Source organism: Triticum urartu, chromosome 5 (genome assembly GCF_003073215.2).
Source record: "Triticum urartu cultivar G1812 chromosome 5, Tu2.1, whole genome shotgun sequence".
In the NCBI taxonomy this organism is placed as follows: domain Eukaryota; kingdom Viridiplantae; phylum Streptophyta; class Magnoliopsida; order Poales; family Poaceae; genus Triticum; species Triticum urartu.
The window spans coordinates 297045577-297051338 of NC_053026.1; positions in this window are offsets into that span (position 1 = coordinate 297045577).

Genomic DNA, 5762 nt, shown 5'->3' on the forward strand with positions numbered 1-5762 from the left:
GCAATATATCTCGGAATGGCTATGGAAATGCCATAATAGGTAGGTATGGTGGCTATTTTGACGAAGATATAAGGAGGCTTATGTGTGATAGAGTGTATCATATCACGGGGTTTGGATGCACCGGCGAAGTTTGTACCAACTCTCGAGGTGAGAAAAGGCAATGTACGGTACCGAAGTGCTAGCAATGATGAAAGGGTGAGAGTGCGTATAATCCATGGACTCAACATTAGTCATAAAGAACTCACATACTTATTGCAAAAATCTACAAGTCATCAAACATACGCGCATGCTCCTAGGGGTATAGATTGGTAGGAAAAGACCATCGCTCGTCCCCGACAGCCACTCATAAGGAAAGCAATCAAAGGACACCTCATGCTTCAAATTTGTCACACAATGGTTACCATACGTGCATGCTACATGACTTGCAAACCTCAACACAAGTATTTCTCAATTTCACAATTACTGAACTAGCACGACTCTAATATTACCATCTTTATATCTCAAAATAATTATCAAGTATCCAACTTCTCATAGTATTTAATGCACTCTATATGGAAGTTTTTATTATACCCATCTTGGATGCCTATCATATTAGGACTAATTTTAAAGCCAAAGCAAATTACCATGTTGTTCTAAAAAACTCTCAAAATAATATAAGTGAAGCATGAGAGATCAATAATTTCTATATAATAAAACCACCATCGTGCTCTAAGAAGATATAAGTGAAGCACTAGAGCAAAATTATCTAGCTCAAAAGATATAAGTGAAGCACATAGAGTATTCTAATAAATTCTGATTCATGTGTGTCTCTCCCAAAATGTGTGTACAGCAAGGATGATTGTGGTAAACTAAAAATCAAAGACTCAAATCATACAAGACACTCCAAGCAAAACACATATCATGTGGTGAATAAAAATATAGCCTCAAGTAAAGTTACCGATAGACGAAGCCGAAAGAGGGGATGCCTTTCGGGGCATCCCCAAGCTTAGGCTTTTGGTTGTCCTTGAATTTTACCTTGGGGTGCCATGGGAATCCCCAAGCTTAGGCTATTGCCACTCCTTATTCCAAAATCCATCAAATCTTTACCCAAAAACTTGAAAACTTCACAGCACAAAACTCAACAGAAAATCTCATGAGCTCCGTTAGTATAAGAAAACAAACCACCACTTTAAGATACTGTAATGAACTCGTTCTTTATTTATATTGGTGTTAAACCTACTATATTCCAACTTCTCTATGTTTCATACCCCCCCCCCCCGATACTAGCCATAGATTCATCAAAATAAGCAAACAACACACGAAAAACAGAATCTGTCAAAAACAGAACAGTCTGTAGAAATCTGGAGGTTTCGAATACTTATGTAAATCCAAAAATTCTGAAAAATTAGGACAGCCTAATAATTTTTATATTGATCTACTGCAGTTGGAATTGGTATTTTATCGCTCTCTGGTAAAAAATGAAAATTATTCTCGTGAGCGCATACTTTCTGTTTTTTTCAGCAAGATCAAACAACAATCACCCAAGAAGATCCTAAAGGCTTTACTTGGCACAAACACTAATTGAAACATAAAAACACAATAATAACAGAGGATAGATGATTTATTTATTAATAAATAGGAACAAAAATAAAATTGGGTTGCCTCCCAACAAGCACTATCGTTTAACGCCCCTAGCTAGGCATTGAGATTTCAATGATGCTCACATGAAAGACAAGAATTGAAGGACAAAGAGAGCATCACAAAACACATGACAAACACATCTAAGTCTAACATACTTCCTATTCATAGGCATTTTATAAGCAAACAAATTATCAAGACAAGCAAAAACTAGCATATGCAAGGAAGGAGAAAGAAACAATAGCAATCTCAACATAACGAGAGGTAATTTAGTGGCACGAAAATTTCTACAACCATATTTTCCCCTCTCATAATAATTATATGTAGGATCATAATCAAATTAAACAATAGCTATCACATAAAATTTTCTCTTCATGATCCACATGCATGCAAAGTTGACACTCTTCCAAAATAGTGGGATTATCATAAAATAAATTTATGACCTCTCCGTACCCACTTTTATCAAAAACTTCATAACATTGAACGTTATCCAAATACGTGGGATATAAAGTTGACACTCTTCCAAACCCACTTCCAATATTATTGCAAACATTACTATCAATCTCATATTCATCATGGGCTTAAATAAACTTTTAAGATTATAAGAAGTATCACCCCAATCATGATCATTGCAACAAGTAGTGGACATAGCGAACCTAGCATCCCCAAGCTTAGGGATTTGCATATTTTTAGCACAATTGACATCAATAGAATTTATAATAACATCATTGCAATCATGCTTTTTATTCTAAGATCTATCGTGAATCACTTCATAAAGAACTTCATCACAATTTTCACATTCACGAATTTCAAGTAAAACCTCATAAAGATAATCTAGTGCACTCAACTCACTAGCAATTGGTTCATCATAATTGGATCTTTTAAAAAGATTAGCAAGAGGATGAGGATCCATATCAATAGATTTTTAGCAAGCAAAGATGCAAGCAAATAGAAGGCACATGGTAACACGAGCATACAGAAGGACGAACGAAAGAGGGGTGAAGAAAAGGAAAAGGTTGTGAAGTGGGGGAGAGGAAAATGAGAGGCAAATGGCAAATAATGTAATGCGGGGGAGAAGAGTTTATCATGGGTACCTGGTATGTCTTGACTTGAGCATAGATCTCCCCGGCAACAGCGTCAGAAATCCTTCTTGCTACCTCTTGAGCATGCGTTGGTTTTCCGTTGAAGAGGAAAGGGTGATGCAGCAAAGTAGCGTAAGTATTTCCCACAGTTTTTGAGAACCAAGGTATCAATCCAGTAGGAGACTACACGCAAGTCGCCTAGTACCTGCACAAACAATCAAGAACCTTGCAACCAACGCGATAAAGGGGTTGTCAATCCCTTCACGACCACTTGCAAAAGTGAGATCTAATAAAGATAATAAGATAAATATTTTTGATATTTTTGTTGTATAGATTGGAAAATAAAGATTGCAAAATAAATAGTAAACTAGAATATAGATCGGAAACTTTTATGATGTAAAGTAGACCCGGGGCCATAGGTTTCTCTGGTGGCTTCTCTCATGATAGCATATATTATGGTGGGTGAACAAATTACTGTTGAGCAATTGATAAAAAAGTGCATAGTTATGAGAATATCTAGGCATGATCATGAACATAGGCATCATGTCCGTGTCAAGTAGACCAAAAGGATTCTGCATCTACTATTATTACTCCACACATCGACCGCTATCTAGCATGCATCTAGAGTATTAAGTTCATAAGAACAGAGTAACGCATTAGGCAAGATGACATGATGTAGAGGGATAAACTCAAGCAATATGATATAAAACCCATCTTTTTATCCTCGATGGCAACAATACAATGCGTGCCTTGCTGCCCCTGCTGTCACTGGGAAAGGACACCGCAAGATTGAACCCAAAGCTAAGCACTTCTCCCATTGCAAGAAAGATCAATCTAGTAGGCCAAACTAAATCTATAATTCGAAGAGACTTGCAAAGATATCAAATCATGCATATAAGAATTCAAAGAAGAATCAAATATTGTTCATGGATAATCTTGATCATGAACCCACAATTCATCTGATCTCGGCAAACACACCGCAAAAAGTATTACATCGAATAGATCTCCAAGAACATTGAGGAGAACTTTGTATTGAGAACCAAATAGATAGAAGAAGCCATCTATCTAATAACTATGGACCCGAAGGTCTGTGGTAAACTACTCACACATCATCGGAGAGGCTATGGTGTTGATGTAGAAGCCCTCCATGATAGAACCCCCCTCCGGCAGATCGCCGGAAAAGGCCCCCAGATGGGATCTCACGGGTACAGAAGGTTGTGGCGGTGGAAAAGTGGTTTTGTGGCTCTCCTGGATGTTTTAAGGGTACATGGGTATATATAGGCGAAGGGAGTACGTCAGTGGAGCTCCGTGGGGCCCACGAGGGTGGGGGCGCGCCCCCTGCCTCGTGGAAGCTTCGCGGACTTCCAGACTTGTGCTCCAAGTCTCCTGGGTTGCGTTTGTTCCAAGAAAGATCCTCGCGAAGGTTTCATTCCATCTGTATTCCGTTTGATATTCCTTTTCTGCGAAACACTGAAATAGGCAAAAAAACAGCAATTTGCACTGGGCCTTCGGTTAATAGGTTAATCCCAAAAATAATATAAAAGTGCATATTAAAGCCCATTAAACATCCAAAACAGATAATATAATAACATGGAACAATAAAAAATTATAGATACGTTGGAGACGTATCAATGCCCTGATACATCTCCGTCGTATCTACTTTTCCAAACACTTTTGCCCTTGCTTTGGACTCTAACTTATATGATTTGAATGGAACTAACCCGGACTGACGCTGTTTTCAGCAAAATTGCCATGATGTTGTTTTATGTGCAGAAAACAAAAGTTCTCGGAATGACCTAAAACTCCACGGAATATCTTACAATAAATAATAAAAAATCCTCGCCAAAGATGAAGACCAGGGGGTCCACACCCTTTCCACGAGGGTGGGCCCCCCCCTAGGGCGTGCCCCCCTACCTCATGAGCCCCCTGGAGACCTCCCGACTCCAACTCCAACTCTATATATCTGCTTCCGGGGAGAACAAAATAGGAGAGAAGAATTCATCACGTTATACGATACGGAGCCGCCGCCAAGCCCTAAAACCTCTCGGGAGGGCTGATCTGGAGTCCGTTCGGAGCTCCGGAGAGGGGGATTCGTCGCCGTCGTCATCATCAACCATCCTCCATCACCAATTTCATGATGCTCACCGCCGTGCGTGAGTAATTCCATCGTAGGCTTGCTGGATGGTGATGGGTTGGATGAGATTTATCATGTAATCGAGTTAGTTTTGTTAGGGTTTGATCCCTAGTATCCACTATGTTCTGAGATTGATGTTGCTATGACTTTGCTATGCTTAATGCTTGTCACTAGGGCCCGAGTGCCATGATTTCAGATCTGAACCTATTATGTTTTCATCAATATATGAGAGTTCTTGATCCTATCTTGCAAGTCTATAGTCACCTATTATGTGTTATGATCCGTTAGCCCCGAAGTGACAATAATCGGGATACTTACCGGTGATGACCGTAGTTTGAGGAGTTCATGTATTCACTATGTGCTAATGCTTTGTTCCGGTTCTCTATTAGAAGGAGGCCTTAATATCCCTTAGTTTTCATTAGGACCCCGCTTCCGTGGGAGGGTAGGACAAAAGATGTCATGCAAGTTCTTTTCCATAAGCACGTATGACTATATTCGGAATACATGCCTACATTACATCGACCGAATTGGAGCTAGTTCTGTGTCACCCTATGTTATGACTGTTACATGATGAACCGCATCCGGCATAATTATCCATCATTGATCCGATGCCTATGAGCTTTCCATATACTGGTTTACGCTTATTTACTTTCCCGTTGCTATTGTTACAATCACTACAAAATACCAAAAACATTACTTTGCTTTCGTTACTCTTTTGTTACCGTTACCATCACTATCATATTACTTTGCTACTAAACACTTTGCTGCAGATACTAAGTTTCCAGGTGTGGTTGAATTGACAACTCAGCTGCTAATACTTGAGAATATTCTTTGGCTCCCCTTGTGTCGAATCAATAAATTTGGGTTGAATACTCTACCCTCGAAAGCTGTTGCGATCCCCTATACTTGTGGGTTATCAAGACTAATTT